The sequence below is a fragment of the Pan troglodytes genome, chromosome 2, assembly GCF_028858775.2.
Source record: "Pan troglodytes isolate AG18354 chromosome 2, NHGRI_mPanTro3-v2.0_pri, whole genome shotgun sequence".
NCBI lineage: Eukaryota > Metazoa > Chordata > Mammalia > Primates > Hominidae > Pan > Pan troglodytes.
In genome coordinates this window covers 35,718,532-35,736,148 of record NC_086015.1, presented here as the reverse complement: position 1 = coordinate 35,736,148, position 17,617 = coordinate 35,718,532, and the positions used below count along the sequence as shown (strand labels likewise).

Sequence of the window (17,617 nt, the reverse complement as noted above, 5' to 3'; positions counted from 1 at the left end):
GAGTGGTGGACATTCAGCCATGCGAAGGAGAAGGAAACTCTAACTTTTTTGGAAATGAAATTAAATGCAGTTGAGAGCAGTGTATCAATCCTTAAAACCATGGGAGTGCTCTTTAGATTGCTCCAAATCTCCATTCACATTTTTCTTGATCATCTCATCAGAATTGCTTTTCTTTTAAAAAAAAAAAAAAAAGAAATGTATATAACTTTGTTAATAGTTATTTAAAAATTAATATTGTAAGAGTATCAAATCTTTATTTACAGCAAATGTATTTAGCCCACATTATGAGTTTAATATTGTAGGTTACCCTGGAAGCCCCCAGGAATGATGGTTATTTTTTGATAAATGTGTTTCAGATTCCAAATATCTTCTTTTTCCTAGCTTATGTACTAAAATGCAGAGCCAGCTTGTAATTCTGACTTTAAATATATATATATATAATGTAATTCAAGGAGAAAACTACTCCTTTGAAGGATGTGAACTTTTCTTGTAGTAGATTGATGCTAATTTCATGTATTGAATTGAGAAAAGAAATGGAAGCAAGAGGGACTTACACTTATGTTTACCTGGCTTTTAAAAATTCCATTATGATGAATTTTTAGTGCTAAAACCTTTATTTAGAATGTAATATTATATAGAAATTCCCATAATGGGAAAATCCTTGCCCATTTTAGGTATTGCTGTGCTAGATCAGTGGTTCTCAAGCAGATGAGTGGGGACTCTTGTGCCCTGCAGACATGAGGGGCAGGTGCTCATGATGGTTACTGACTAGGGCTTATGAGAAGCCTTTATAAACTTCAGTCTCCACCTCACAAAAGCCAGGTTTTTGTTTATATCATCTGAGAATACAGGTTCCTTGACGAAGCAATCAATTGGTTGGACATAAGGTACAAAATCATAATGAAAACAAGAGATTCTGTTTTTGATAATTTGGCTGTTAAGATGAGTTAAAAAAAATTTCTAAGTCTCAAGAGTATTTTGGGGGGGTGCAGTTAAATTGTTGCATTTCTAGGTTGGTGAGAATGAGGTGAATAAGTTTTTTTCTCCTCAGCATTTGGGTCTCTTTAAGCTGTTTCATGATATGGGGGATGGGGATTAACATGATGTCTCTCTGGAGCCCCAGCTGTGGAGTCTGACAAAGCACTTTGAACCCAAACTCTTTCAATGATTGCATGTAAGAATGTAAACATGTGAATCATTAATGGTTGTATAATGGTATTTCCTGATGAAAATGTTATAAACATTATGTGAGATCATATATCGCCAATGTCCAGCTCAATGCCTGGCACTCAATAGTAAGTCCTTATTAAAATTGTTCTTTGGCCGACCTAGCTTATCTTTATTTGTAGATATGAAGTATGTTGGGAAACACTTAAGAACATGTGTTGTCATGCTATTCTAGGCTAAGTAAGATTCATTTCTCTTTTGTCTTCCAAAGGAGTAGTCTGGGTATAAATAATGACATCTGCCATTTATATAATGGAGCAGGGTTTACAAAGGACCTCCACTAATAACTTATTCAAATATGGCTTCTCCACATAGAGCTAATTTAATAATTATCAGGGTAGCTCTGTTGCTGGTGTCTTGCCTGGGTTTTCTCTGAGGAAGTCCTGAAATCACCTGGTGCGGCCCCAGGTCAGTGAGCATCCACAGGTGGGAAGCCCAGGTAGCTGATTTGCACAGCACATCCCAGGTTTGTGCGTCAGAGGAAGTCTTTGTATACAGAAATAAAGGAAATATAAGTAGGTCGCATTAGCTTCCTATTGCTGCTGTAACAAATTACCACAAATGTATTCTCTTGCAGTTCTGTTGGTTAGAAGTCTGACACAGGTCTCAGTGGGCTGAACTTAAAGTGTTAGCAGGGCTGTGTTGCTTTCTGAACGCTCTAGGGTAGAATCTGTTTCCTTGGCTTTCCCAGCTTCTAGAGGCTGCCTGCATTCCTTGGCTTGGGCCCATTGCTCCATCTTCAGAGCCAACAGTATTGCATCTCATTGACCCTGCTTCCGTAGTCCCATCTCCCTCTGACTTCCCTCTTCCACTCTTAAGGGCCCTTGTGATTACACAGAGCTTACCCAGATAATCTAGGAAAATCTCCCTGTTTTAAGATCAGCTGATTAGCAAACTCAATTCCATTTGCAACCTTAATTTCCCTATTGCCATGTAACCTAACATATCAGGACTTGGACATCTTTGGGCCTTTTTTTTTTTTTTTTTTTTGAGACAGAGTCTTGCTCTGTTGCCCAGGCTGGAGTGCAGTAGCGTGATCTTGGCTCCAGGTTCAAGTGATTATCATGCCTCAGCCTCCCCAATAGCTAGGATTACAGGCACCCACCACCACGCCCTGCTGATTTTTTGTACTTTCAGTAGAGATGGGGTGTTGCCATGTTGCCCGGGCTGGTCTCGAACTCCTGAGCTCAGACAGTCCTCCCACCTTGGCCTCCCAAAGTGCTAAGATTACAGGCATGAGCCACCACGCCTGGCCGTCTCTGGGCCATTTTCCCACCTACAGCAGCAGGGGAGTTGGCTGGCATTCACAGAATACATTAGATAGAGCATGGAGATAAAACTAGGCTCAGCCTCTGGCTGGTGGAAATTAAGCAAGTTGTTCTATTGCTCCCGTTGAGGAAAGCAGTCAGCTCAGCTGGACTCATTACTGGAAAAGAAATGCCTGGCTTTGCTTTTTATACACAGTGAAGCCTTTTCAAACTTGCTTTTCCCAGGCTGCCCTTGCCATTGCCCCTCCCTTCCTCCCTGTATCTCCCAAGAGCCTCAGAATTAAGCCGGACATGAAACTATGATGTCTCATTTTTTACAGTTTCTACAGTTCGTGCTTTGGCAGTAGTAGGAGGAGGGTTTTTAAAATTATTGTAAAACAGCATAATTATTGCATTAAAAAATACAGTAGAAACCTGTAGAAAGTCAGAAGTAAAAACCCTGTACTTCCTTTTGATGCCACCTCCTTAGAAGGAGCTACTGTGTGTCTTTTATGGGAAATTTGTTTGTACAGCAAACATATACATATAATATATAAAATATATATAATATATATATGTTCTTTAACTTTTTTTATACCAGTGGAATCACAATATGAATAATGTTCTATGGCTTTTCAATTTTCAATTAGACAGTATATCTTAGGTATCTTCCCTTGTCAGTATGTAGAGATTGTTTGCATTCTTTTGAACAGCTACAAAGCCATTCCAGTCTATGAATATATCATAATTTATGGAGTTATGTATTATATTTTATTTAACTAGTAATTTATTTAACTGGACCCTAGGAGTGGCATTTAGGTTGTCCAGTTTTTCATTATTATAAATTGTCCTCTACATATATTGTGTACACTTACAGAAATATATCTTATATAGGGAAACTTTCCAGCAGTGGAATTTAAGTGAAATTCAGTTAACAAATGTGGGAATTTAAATTTTGATAAGTATTACTACATTGCCCTCCAAGATTAAGCCAAATGTATACTTTCTCAGCATTGTGTGAGGGTTGCTATTATCCTGTCTGTCACCATTAAGAAATGAATGTCAAGCTCTTATTTTATTTCCACTTTATTTTTAAGATAAATGGTATCTTGTTTTTAATTTCCTTTTTTATAATTATGAATGAAGTTAAGCATATTTTCACATATTTGTTAGCCATTTGTATTTCTTTTGTCTTTAACATCTTGTTCATAGTCTTTGCATATTTTTCAACTGGGTTACTGGACTTCCTAATTAATGTTTTCTAAGAATTCTTTTAATATACAAAGCCAGTGAATTTTTAATAATGTGGAGTAAGTATTTTTCCACCTTTTGGGTGCATTTTTTGAGGTAAGAAGCAATAACAACAATCATGATTACGTCCCCACTGTAAAATTTTTTCTCATGAAGATCCCTTAGCTTGAATCGTTTTGAGAGTCAGATTCCCCTTACATCCTTTTATAATTTAGCATTAGTTTAAAATTCAGCTCCCGGATTTTATGTGTTGCTGTCCAGGAACACCCACTGGAATGAGCCAGCAGGTGATTCTGCATGTGGGCTGTTTTGTAGGGATGAACAGCAGCTATGGGAATGTACACTAACTGATATATACATTTATCCTTCCTGGAAACATCATCTAGCAAGACTCTAGCAGTCCTCTTATTAAGAGAAATGCACCATGTGAAGAGGTAGTTTTCCTACCCTCACTTTCTTGCTGGTCTTGTTCCTTGCTTGAAAACAGATGTGAAAATATGTAGAGATGCATTCCATGGAGGTTCTGATTTGGACCTTCTGTCCCCATCCCGGGTCTGATGTTACTGGTTTTTAATGCAGTTTTATGCAGGATACTTGTCAAGTTGAAAAAAACAATTCGTTTGTTCCTTGAAAATGAAACACTTAATGACAGAAAAGTTTTTAAAAGAAATTCAAAGACATTGGATTAAGTATAGCATGATAAAATATTCAGTTAAATATCAATTTCCAATAAAGTGTTACATACTCTCAGTTGTTCTGAAATTTTTGAAACTCATATGAAGGATGCGTTTCATGATCCTGTTTTATGAAAACGGGATGAAGATGTGTTCAGGAGTAGAGAATTCTGTCAAAATCTCTAAATTGACAAATTCTCGAAAGTGACAGAAAACCTAGCTTGGAAAGTCATCAGGGAGTTATTTTATGCTACAGAAATGGAAATTCTGGGGCTGGACGTGGTGACTCTTGCCTGTAATCCCAGCACTTTGGGAGGCTGAGGAAGACAGATCACGAGGTCAGGAGAGCGAGACCATCCTGGCTAACACAGTGAAACCCTGTCTCTACTAAAAATACAAAAAATTAGCTGGGTGTGGTGTCACGTACCTGTAGTCCCAGCTACTTGAGAGGCTGAGGCAGGAGAATCGCTTGAACCTGGGAGGCAGAGGTTGCAGTGAGCCGAGATCGCGCCACTGCACACCAGCCTGGGCAACAGAGTGAGACTTTGTCTCAAAAGAAAAAAAAAAAAAAGAAGAAGAAGAAATGGAAATTCTGTGCAACAGAGTGATACAAACAAAAACTAGAATATTTAGTATTGAAAGGATTGTAGGTCCTACCTGAGCACAGTTGTATCTTAAAATTCACCTTCTTTTTGTGCTAAATATAAGAATCCCACTGTTCTGGTTATTAACAGTGCTACTACATACCGTTTGCATTACCCCAGGATGATTACAGCTGTCTCACAAATTTCCCCTGGAAGTTTTCACTGAATGAAGCATTTGAGAGCAGGACAAAGCAGAGCATGATAATGTGACAGTTTTTAAAGCAGAGGACATAGTGAGCCTCATTTGGGGTTTATGGCAGCGGAATAATGTGAAAAAAATATGAATTGCTGCAATTACCCTCTTACATCCTGAGTATCATTTCACATTTGAGTAAAAGTACAGGGAAACCTTCTTTTAATATCCTGTGTCACTGTGGCTAGAAAAATGGGCACACATAATGCAAATTAAAGAGAATAGAAAATGCCTGCTGTTTGGACCAAAAGGTATTGAGTGGGATTTAGAGATTGTAGCTTTATAATGGGGCATTATTGGTGCCTCCTCATTGTGGAATTAAGGGCTGTGGTAGTTTCGCTCTTGCTTTATTTCTTTTTTTCTACAAAATGCTAGAGCCTGTTTTCTGCCAGATGCTTTCTTCTTGGTTTGTTAATATTTACAGAAATCAGGACAGAATAGGCGTATACCAGAGTTGTCTTTAAGAAAAATAAAAAGAATAAGACCTGAGCTTTGGGTTGTTTCTGATATTCCTAGCTCTTGATCTGCTTGTGGTACCAAATCACTGGTTTGAGAGTCAGAAGATAATGATCCAGAAACTACCTCTTGAAGCAAAACGGGGTGGACTTGCTTGATTTTATCCCTTAAAGACTGGGCTGCTACCCTGTATGTATTGATATGTGCCTGGCACATGGAAAGTCCTCAATAAATGTACCTTCTGTGTGGCCTGGAGAGAACATTATAACATTATCTGCCGAAGAGTTCTTAATGCATTTTGCTTTTTCCATTATTCATGATGCAGTCCCTTTTGGCCTGCAAAGAACAGTAAATGCCTCTTGCTTCTAATGACTTGTAAATCAAAACCGTTCTGTGGTTTGCGATGCTCCTGGTTATTTCCTTTGTGTTATCGTACGCTTCAGAAATTTCCATTGGAGAGTATTAGTTGGGAATTTCTGGGTGAGAAGCATAAATGATTAAAGTGGACACATAAAATTCAAAGTTGGAGTTGAATGACTGCCTGGTGTGGCCACTGATGAAAATATAATCAGCCTTATCCAATCAAAGGTGATAGCTTTCTGAATCTGTTTTGGGGTCATCAAATGAAATTTCTGGAACCTTGTCTAATGTTGAAGAATATAATTTTCTTCAACTTGTGCCTACACAAGTTTATGAGAAAAGTTGTCCATATGTCTGTGTTTGGATCCCCCTAGCATCTAGCCCAGAGCCATCTCCTCACTGGCCGCCTAGGATTGGGTTTGGAGAACCTGAGGGGCTGGCAGCACACCACCTGTGCTGCTCCTCCCTGGGAGCCAGGCCCCTATCACACCTGCTACTTTTCTCTGCTGTTCCTCATAGCCCCCATGGCCGGGGATCATTAGAGCAGACCTTCTCAAATGTTAGAGTGCACCCAAATCTCCTGGAGGGCCTCGGGGAGCAGGGAGGAGGAGCAAGGGAGCTGCTGTTCAGTGGGTATAGAGTTTGCTATACCGGATGAAAAAGTCCTAGAGATCTGTTGTACAATAATGTCATTATAGTTAATACTCCTGAACTATACACTTAAACAAAAAGTATGAAGTTGGATATAAAGCGATACATTTGTCAAAATTCATGGAACTGTACAATAAGATTTGTATATTGTACCAAGTATAAGTTATAACTATATTTCAATTAAAAGGATAAACAAACCCCAAACCCAACAAATACTGGTCTCTGCCCTGCCCCCAGAGTTTCTGTGTCTGTAGGTCTGGAGGGGGGCCCTAGACCTGTATTTCTATCCAGTTCACAGTGATTCTGCTGCTGCAGGTCCAGGGACCACAGTAGACCTAATTTAGAGCCTTTGCCGCTGCCACTCTGCATTCCCACAGTGCTTTACATGTTTTCTGCTGTCCCTGCCGTAGAGTTCAGGCCCGTAACTGCGTAATTTGTGGGAAAAGCAGGCAGTCTAGCAATTAGTGGCATCAAGTGTACAGTTCTGAAAGAATCACTGACGTGGTACCGTCGACTTTAGTCTTGTGTCTCTTTTTGAATAAGGCCATTTACCATCCGCAGATGAGAAGAAATCCATCACCCAGCACAAAGCATAAGTCAATAATGATTTAAACTGTGGATATAGAAAGCCAGACTTCTAGTCTCGGCATGCACCAGTGCTTATGATAGAAGCAAATCATCGGTAGTAGAATTCCTTTAAGTTTTTAGGCACAGAATCATTTTATTACTATTGGCCACCCCAACTACATTATTCCTTCATCAGTTTGTTTTTGAAGTGGAGGTGTTTGTAAAATTGTTCTGTGGTGTTTCATCAGGAATTTTAGATTTTCAAAATAATCTCTTCCCACTGAACTTTGTATTACCAAGAAATTAAGGAAAGATAGACATGGCAGTAACGTTCGAGTGATCCCAGTAAAACTTCCACATGGGATTTAGAGGAGGGAGGGATTGCTCCTGCCCAGATTGTTAGAGCCAGCATCATGGCGCCAATGCTGTTCTTACAGGCAGATAACAATTGGTGGAAGGAGTAGAAATTGATTGGGAGGCCATCAAAAGTTAGAGCACCACTCTCCAATCAAACTTGCTGCAATGATGAAAGTATTTTCTTTCTATGCTGTCCAATATGGTAGCCACTAGTCTGAATGTGGCTAGTGCCATCAAGGAACAGAATTTTAAATTGTGTTTAATTTTAATTATTTTAAATAGCTAAATGTGACTAACAGCTTCTGGATTAGATAGCACAAGTCTGGAGACTAGGGTGAGAAGTGAGTATACTGTCCTCAGTCTAGGCTAGAGGAAGTTTAGGAGGGGAGGGGAAGTATGGGTCAGATTGAGGAAAACCGAAGTACTGACTGAGTAGACATTTTCCTCTGGGCAGTGGGAAGCAACTGAAGACTTTTTTTTTTTTTTTTTTTTTTTTTTTGACACAGCCCTCAGGAGATCCTGAGAATATGTGCTTGATTGAAGACTTTTGAACAGAGCAGTGGGTGTCTGGGGAAGAACACTCTGGTGGTGTGGTACAAGACAGTGTAAGAGGAGGAGTCTGGAGCAGAAGGATGAGCTGGGAGGCTGGCAGGGCCCTACATTTATGTGGTCAAAACCTAGGGTGTGGTAGCAGCAAAGATGAGGAAAGGAAGGGATGGTGGGCCAGGTGGCTCTCTAGATGGGAGGTGTCCGAGAACTTGCAGGTCTCAAGCCTGGGTGACTAGGAGGATGGTGCGCAAAACAGGAAAGGCAGGATGCGGCTGCTGGGTTCCTTTCTCGAGTGCACGCAGGGCTGAAAGGAGGGGAGCTGAGATGAGAACGGCCCTTTTCCCCACTGAATGCTGCCTGCCCATGTGTGTCATCTTAGCTGTTTTCTATTTGCCCATCGTGTTTAGTAGAATAATTGAATCTGCAGACAGTTTTGACTAGTCCATTTTGCCTCTCACTCCACCCCGCTGCCTCTCGTGCTTTCTCTCTCTCTTCCTTACCTGCCTGCTGCCAGCTCCCTGCCTCCCCTCTGATTACTGTGCCCCCGCAATAACTCACTGTTTGATCTTCCACATACAGGAACTCGAAACCCAGCTACTGTCTGCCCAGCAAGGCTGCAGTGTCCAGGGTGACCCAGGCCATGTCCTGCACTGATTGTAATCCTCCTCTGCGCCTAACACAGAGCCTTACGTGTATACCGAGTAGAGGAGAAGGAAGGATGTCAAACATGTCACTACCACCCCCCAGTGCGTGTTGGTCTCCCTCACGCTGGACTGTGGCAGGAGTCTTCCAAAACTGCTCTCAGTGCCCCATCCCCTCTGTGTGCAATCATAGCGTTGCTTACTTAACCAACCATTCATCTCCTAGGGCCTGAGTTCTGTTACCCGGCCTCCTCAGAATCTTCAGCAGTTCCTCATTTCCATAGGGGAAAGCCAGCTGTTTATTTCCTTTACTTATGCAACGAATAAGTCAGTGTCAGATAGTATTTTTGTTGATAAAGCCACAGCGGCGAGCAAAACATTTTGGTCCTGCTTCCTGTGAGCTGACTTTCTGCAAGGGAGAGAGATGATAAATACACATATAATACAGTTGAGAGTGATCAGTGCTGCAAGGAAAAGCAGAGCTGAGGAAGGAGCAAATGGTGGAGAGGGAGGAGAGGGAGTGGTGCTGGCCTAGACGGTCAAAGGTTGCTGTGGTAAGGGGACACTGGAGTTAAGATCTGAGTGAGGCTGGGTGCGGTGGCTCATGCCTGTAATCCCAGCACTTTGGGAGGATGAGGTGGGCGGATCACTTGAGGTCAGGAGTTCAAGACCAGCCCGGGCAACATGGCTAAACCCCATCTCTACTAAAAATACAAAAATTAGCCTGGCATGGTGGTATGTACCTATAATTCCAGCTACTTGGGAGGCTGAGGCAGGAGAATTGCTTAAGCCCGGGAGGGGAAGGTTGCAGTGAGCCGAGATCACACCGCTGCACTCCAGCCTGGTCAACAGAGTGAGACTCTGTCACAAAATAAAATATAAATCAATAAAATTTTAAAAAGATCTGAGTGAAGTGAGGGGGATGTGGATGCGGAAGACCGATAAGAGCAGGTGCAAAGGCCCTAAGGTAAGCCTGTCCTTCGCGTGTTCCAAGAACAGAAGGTGGCTGGGAGGGGTGAGCAGAATGAACAAGGAGGGGAGCGTGATCAAGAGAAGAGTAGAGAAGTCGTGGGGCAACATCGTGTAGGGCCTCACGGGCCACAGTCAGGACTTTGACATTTAGTCTGAGTCAAGAGGGGAGGGCTTTCAGCTTAGGAGTTATGTGATGAACTTTATGATTTAAGATGCCTTCCAGCTACTGTGAGGAGACTGACTGGGAAGCTGTTGCAGTAATTAGGAGAGAGAGGTGACGGTGGCTTTGCCAGGGTGGCTGAGGTTGTGAGAAACAATGAGATTCTAGATATAATTTGCAGAAGTTGCGGATGGATGTGATGTGGAACAGTGCATAAGCAAGAAATTAAAGTCAAGGATGGTGCCAAGGCTTTTGGCCAAGTGATTAGAAAAACAAAGCTGTTATTTACTGAGATGAGGAGGATCATATTTTGGAGGTATGAATTGAAAGGTCTGTTTTAGACACAGTAAGTCTGAGATGGCCATTAGGTGATGTGTTTTCACTGCTGTAACAAATGATCATCGACTTATTGATTTAAAACAATGCTAATTTATCATCTCGTAGTTCTGCGTAAGAAGTCAGACACAGGTTTCAGTGGGCTGAAATCAAGGTGTTGGCAGGGCTGCATTTCTTCTGGAGGCCCTAGGAAAGAATTTGTTTCCTTGGCTTTTCCAGTTTCTAGAGGCTGCCCACATTCCTTGGCTTGCAGCCCCTTCCTCCATCTTCAGAGCCAGGAACGTTGCATCTATATTCCTCTTCCTGTCCACAGCCTGGAAAGATTCTCTAACTTTAGGGATTCATGTTTTTACATCAAGGCCACCTCAGCAATCCAGGTTAATCTTCTCATCTCAAGGTCCTTAACGTAATCACATGTGTAAAGCCCCCTTGTCACTTAAAGTGCCGTATACACAGGTTCCGGGAATTAGGACGTGGGCAGCTCAGGGGTCTGCTATCCGGCCCACCTCGGATAGCTAAGGGGGAGATGTTGAATAAGCCACTGGGTGCACAAAGCTAGAGTTCAGGGGAGAAGGCTGAACTTGAGATACACACTTAGGAAACATACATTTAGAAATTATTGAAAGCTGTTGGACCAGATGGGCTCTCCAAGGGAATGAGTCCTATTATAAGGCCAAAACCATGTGCTTGGCCTCAGCTGTACTTCCCTGCAGTAAGGTTCTCTTCATCCCTGGCTGGCATCATTTCTTCTGTTGGACTGTCCCCTCCTTCTCTTGGCTACTTTAAGTGCTCCTCTTTGGTGACACCCAGCCCAGAGTCTGCCTTCTCTGTGTGAGCCCCTCTGATCACCCTGGGCACGCCCTTCCTCCTGGCCTTTGCTATTTGATTTTGCATCATATATCCTTTCATTTATTTTTCTATTTTTGATGACAACATTATTGAGATATAATATGCATGCCATACAATTTATCCATTTAAATTGTACCAACCATTTGGTGGATTTTAGTATATTTACAGGTGTATGTCACTGTCACCACAGTCAATTTTAGAACATTTCCATCACCTCAAAAACAAGCCCTGGACCCTTTAGCTGTCACCCCCATTCCACCCATCCTCGCAGCCTCTGGCAACCACTAATCTTTGTTGCCTGTCTTGGATGTCTCATAGAAGTGGAATCACAACACCTGGCCTTCTGTGACTGGCTGTCCTGTTAAATCTAGATTTTGTCCTTGCACACTCAAGTTTCCCACGCTTTCTTTTTGGTTTTATAAATTCATTCCTTTTAAGAACTTACTGTACATCTGTTATAAACCACCCTTTGTGTTGGAATTCTAGAAATGAAACCCTCAGTTAGCTAGGACTCCTCCATCAAAGAATTCCAATTAAGGTAAGCTGACAACCACATGGCCACTGCGTTCCCCTCCTGAGCCACTGGCTGATATTACTAATTGATCACAGCATTCTTTCTCCCCAGATTTGTATATGGCCTCTACGTCCACCTCCACCCGTGGCCCTGAGTAGCCAGCCCCAAATAATCAATTTTCCTTTGCCAGAAGAGGGCTGACATTTCTGGTCCAGTTGGAAAGTAGGTGTGCACTTGCATAAATCCACTTTGCTAAGTGCCAGAATGGGCATGTCTGAAGCACCTAGGGACTCCTTGCTAGAATGGAGGCTCCACCTCTGTGAAACATGGTTGAACTAAGTCTCAAATCATGAGTTGAAACTTACAGTCTGAAACTTACTAGTCTCCAGGGCTAGGAGAAAGAAAGATCCATGTACTCCTTCTCAACCAGAACACCAGCCTGTTGAATGCTGAGACCATATCTTAAGCAAATTTCTATCTTCAGTATCTAATGTGGTGCTTTGTTACCTGTGGGCATTGGAGGTGGCTGAGGTGAGAGTAACCCTTTCAGGCCTGGTGTCTGCTTACCATTAAACCTACCCTTATGCCTTTATGTCTAAACCCATTGCATTCCCTCTTATCAGAGCTCCAGGAAGGCTAGAATGGGGTCTTGAAGGAGTTTCTTCCCTACCTTTCCTAGGTCTAGAGAATTCAAGTAGCTGTGGATGGCAGGTTTGGATGGCAGGTGTGGATGGCTGCTGCTCCTGTCACCTCCAAACCACAGCTGGTCCTCTGGGGCTGGTTGCTGGGATACTATCTCTGATTCACTGCACTTGCTGCTTTGTGTTTGTCTTGCTTAGTTCACACATTTGCATGTGACCTTGATTGAGACATATTTGAAAGTTCTCTGAATCCTTTCCTAGTGTAGCTCCAGACCAGGGAAGTGATGCTTACCTCGTGGTCAGGGCCCTGCAGCCCCAATGCCCTCAGTGGGGAAGGCCTAGGAGAGGAGCTTGGGTGGTTCCCTTGAGGGGGAATGTTCCCTTTCAGAGGGAAGTTGTGGGAGAGAAGGGGAGCAGCACAAGTAGGAAGATGCAAGAGCGTTAGCAGCAACCTCAAGTCAACATACCACTGTGTGCCCAGTACGAACGTCACAGGCCTCGTCAGAGCATGGCTGTTTCCCAAGCACTTCTTGTGTGCCAGCCACTGTGTTCAGTGCTTTACACGCTTTGCCTTGTTGAGACCTAGAGCAGGCCTCTCAGATGTGAGAGGTGGTACCATCTCCATTTTAGAGACAGGAAGGCTGAGCCTTACAGGTGGGGCATAGCGTCTTTAGGATTTATCTCCAGGACTATCTGCAGCCAGATCTCCAAGCTTTCCTTTTGTGCATCACTGTCTCCTAAAGCTGTGGTGGTCTCTGATTTCATGGCCTCTTCCTTATCCTCACTATGACTTTTATCCCAAATACTCATGAGCTTCCTGTGATCTGTGCTGCTTGTGCCATGGAGACCTTGGCCCCACAATCATAAACAGCTTTGCTTTCAGGGTGTCTTTCAGAGCTCTTGGCTGTGTTATTAATTCAGCGCTGGATTTGGTTTTAAAGTGCTAGTGTCTTGCTCATTGAGATGCTATAAAGCACCTGACACAGTGCTTGGCACCTAGGAGGCCCTTTCTGTCTTGTTGGGGCCCTGCCCTTTCCCTGCTTTTCCAGGCAGCAGGCTGATGCTAAGCTTGATTTGCAGCCTCTGGGATTCTGCACGCTGGCAGTTGGTATTCATACTGGCACGCTCCAAAAGCTCAGCTGCAAAATTGTTGCCTACCCCTTCATTTGCCGCTGCTTCTTCCCTTTTCTTTTTTGTACTTTCTTTAGGTTTTCCTTGCTATTTCTTGATTTCTTTTTTTCCCTTTCATTTAAAAATAGCAGGACTCTGGTTTCTAATCAGAAATGTGGAAATTAGACAAAGACATGCTGCTATTTCCTGTGAATGCTTCCCTCGAATGTTTTTAAAGGAACGCCTGTTGAATCCTCTCAATATAATTGTTCCCAATTATCTTGGCTGATGACAAATGCCCCCACTCTGTCCCCTCCCCAGAAGTGACTTCCTTCTGCCTTCCAGGGTGTGTTTTATTTAAAACTAACCTTTCTGCAGGTCGGCCCCTTTGCTCAGGAAGAGCATCTGTCCTTCCAGTCTATAAGAGCCAAGTGTGGTAAATGTGTGTGTATGTGTGGTTAGAGCCAGCCAGCCAGCTCATCCCCTGGGAGGCGGCAGGAGGATTGTGATGTCAGTGACGACAAACTCAGCATCTCCAAAAGGCAGCTGGGACTAGCTTGCTGTGTGGACATGCGTGTACTTGGACCTGTCAAGGATAAGATCCAGCTTCTCCATCGGGTTCCCCTCGCAGTGGCCTCGTTGTTGAATCTACCTCCAAATGGCAAGATAAGGTCCCCTAAATTCGCCGGTGGCCTTTGAGGCACAGTTGGTTGCCTGGCTTTGGAAGTGGCTCCATGTAGAGGATAGTACGTGTGCAGGAGCCTTCAACAGCCGCCCTGCAGCAGGGCCAAGGGGTACCAGCTATACCAGACAGCAGCTGAAGGCATGTGTCCACAGCTTCTGTCTTCGGCATGACTTCTGACCAAAGTGGAACATCCACCCTTTCAGCTGAGATACCCTCTACCCAACAAAGATGGCCTACTTTTGGAGAATTAGACACAGCCACCAAAAAGACTCTTCCGGAGGAGAAATCTCACCTGTGCAGTGTGTGGGAAGGACAGTAGGTTCATCAGGATCAACCATTTGGCATTCATATGCCAAAACTTTCTATCTCTGTGTCCTCAGGGGAGATACTTTTTCCAAGCATGTAGTAGTGAATGCCTTGCACTTGGTAGTCATGTGATATGAGTTTCTTATTGGAAATGGGGACAAGAAGGCCAAGTGAAATTTCCTGGATTGCTGGCCATCTTTATATACCCTGGGCTATGCTGATGTTATTGACATATATACAGAGTCGGACTGGATCTTCAGATGTGGCTATGTCAGTTTTCATGACCTTTGCCTGTTAGATGGGGCTTCTTAAGATATGAAATGTCACTGATTGTGAAGATACACTGTGAGGATTATGTAATGATTGTGATAATTTGGTTAAATATGCTGTACATATTGGAATAAGAAAATGACTAGAGATAAAAGGGACTAAGTCCTTGGTTTTATGGATTCTGTACTGCAAACAGTAACACGATTATTGTTAGAACTGAAGGTCAGGTGCAGTGGTTCATGCCTGTGATCCCAGCACTTTGGGAGGCCAAGATGGGAGGATCACTTGAGGGCCAGGAGTTTGAGACCAACTTTGGCAACATAGCGAGACCCTGTCTCTAATTTAATAAAAAATTTAAAAATTTTAACTAAAGACCTGAAAAATGGATTCAGTAATTGGTTGTTGGGCACTTGCTCCTCATAGACACTGAGACCCCTTGGTTTCTCTTCTGTGACTCACTGTGTTTCTTGATTTATCCCCTTTGTCTTCTACTTGCCTACTCTTCCAATCTCTCCAGTCCCTAGCCTCTATCTATGTCTCAACTCCACACTCTTTATTTTTCTAGAACCTCTCATTTGTTGGGAAACCAGCCTCTGTTGACTCTTTTCCCCTAGAAAACATAAGTACACTTGCCCTGGTGGCCATTAGTGCGTGTTATTTCCTGTTCTGTGTAGTTATGGAATTGAGAAATAATTTGTCTATGAGGGGACATCATTCCCTGGTTACTTCTTTGCCATGCTGCTGTGTACCTGACAGTTCTCTTTTCTGAGGATATCGGAGCATGGTGCTTTGGGTCTTCTCACCTACTGCCTGCATTTCTATGACCCTCAGACTACCCATTTTTTTTTTGACATGGCTAGATTTCCCCAAAAAGATCATATCTAGATGTGTATGGTCTTGTCACTCAGTGCCATGGTTTTTTGGTATGGCTCAGTTCACCCCAGTGCCTCCTTGCCAAGTTAACAGTGTGTGGGGAAAGTTGCCAGGCTTTAAAAATGATTGAACTGCAATATGCTTGCTGCTAAAAGAGAATTTGATGTTCATTCTCTAGCTGGCTTTATTGTCTGTCCTTGCCATATAGGTTTTCAGGAAAGTTGCAGGTCACTTGAGTTCAGTGGGTGCTGTTTTTCTGTTGTAGATATTGTCTGTTTATTGGATACTTATTTACTTGGGCATAAGATGGCTTTAGGAGGCCATCTTAATCCATGCTAGAGTAGACCCTCTTGCCCCTGCATGTCTGTGATTCCTGGTTTGGCACAGAAAAGCTCCCTGTCCAAAGGCAAAATGCACCTTTAATGGTTAGGTAATGGAACCACGCAGGCTTCTGCCATGATATCTCAAATCTAACCAGTGAGGATTCAGTCCTCTGAATTAAGATATTAGGTTATAAGGCCATGTACAAATAAAGGAGACATTAGTAGATCAAACTGCTTGTGTTGACCCCAGCTATCTGAAGGCCAGGTCTAGGTTAGGAGAGAAGGCAGTTCACTAAAGCAGGAAGGGTGGGGTGGGGTGGGAGTCATCTGTCTGAGGAGGGGAAAGCAGGAGTGAAGTGTCAGGAAAGAGAGTACCTTTGGGGACATGGGTGGAGTGAACGAAGCCTGTGACAGGGAAATGAGTGGACTCTGCAGACAAATGTCTATTTCATGCTTTTTCCTGGCAGGGACACAAACTGTAGTCACATTACATACATGTATTGAATAAAAAGATTGGCATTTCAGTCATGCTTGAAATCTGCATTTGTATTGAAGAATTAAGATATTTGTTTAAGAGATGAAAGCAAAGCTAAATGTTTCTCCCACATTGATGTTCCCATTGAGAAGACTGTTGGACCCACACAAACCTAACACACGTCACAGTTTTGCCTCCTGGCTTTGGCCTCCGTGGCATAGCCCCATATATCTGCTTCTCCTTACTAGATAAGAAGCAGAGGCCCACGGTTAAGGGCAGAGTCACATCTGTAGATGCTGTGACTGTCTTGGATTGGACCATTCCCAGCCCAAGAGCCCATCTCTCACATGGTCTCAGCCTTTGGTCCTCAAGAGGCTGGAGGTCAGCGAAGGGGCAGAGACCCTTCTAAGAATCCAAGGGGAGCTATGGACCCCCTCTTCAGAAAAATGCCCAGACTTACAATTTTTGCATAAAATTTCAAGGATGGGAGTGGATATTTTAAGGGCTGTCCATGCGACCCAGGCCAAGAACCCTTGCTCTGGGCACAGGTCACTGTGGGTCACCAGGGAATGTCCCTAAACCCCAGCCTGCCTGTGAAGCTTTTTCCTGCCCATTGAATTTTCGCTTATCATTCTCCCCATTTGCTAATAGGCACAGTTGCTTGATTTTTGTAGCACCATATGCCCTGAGGTGCTTGTGTGGTAGAAATATTGTCATAATTTCTGTTTTTATTAAAATCCTCATTTTTCCAAAGCCTGCTTCTCTTTAAAACATATTTTAATTCCATTTTATCTTCAAGTTTGCATACATTTTTGTGGCTGGGCTGGCTCATTTGCAAAAATCTCTGGGGGATGGGGGATCTGAAGATTCTTCTGCTGAAGTCTTATAAATTCTCTCAGCATTATGAAACCGTTTCTCACATTCATATTTTTCAGAGATGGGGGAACACTGTTCTGCCATTTTTGATGACCTTGAGAGAGTTGTTATTGTTTTATAAGTGAAAATTCGCAGAGATTCAGAGAGGGGAGGCGTGCAGGGGCTCCCAGGAGACAAGTAGGACTTTGTGAGAGAAGGGGAGTGTGGATGTGGATAAGCACGGGGACCTGATTATGGAAAACAGCACTTAGAAAGGATGATAATTATCCATCTCTTTGAATTCCACATCAGAGTAGCGGAATCAACAAACCCTTGACCCTGAAAGGGAAGGAGGTTTTGTGTCTTTAAAACTCCATCGAGACCTGCCTCTTCAAACCCTCCATTCCTCGCAGTGCCTGTCTATGTGGGTG

The 17,617-nt window shown here is 43.1% G+C and overlaps 1 protein-coding gene and 1 long non-coding RNA gene across 5 annotated transcripts in view; one reads left to right on the top strand and one right to left on the bottom strand.

Moving 5' to 3' along the window:
* The window catches only part of OSBPL10 (oxysterol binding protein like 10), a 321,873-nt gene that overhangs the window by 259,937 nt on the left and 44,319 nt on the right, over positions 1-17,617 (top strand). The window lies entirely within an intron of this gene.
* LOC134809549 (uncharacterized) lies at positions 6,826-13,859 on the bottom strand. The gene is made up of 3 exons (XR_010155546.1): positions 13,768-13,859; positions 9,021-9,226; positions 6,826-8,480 (listed from the first exon to the last, which is right to left on the bottom strand). It is a non-coding gene; the product is annotated as an uncharacterized LOC134809549 (long non-coding RNA).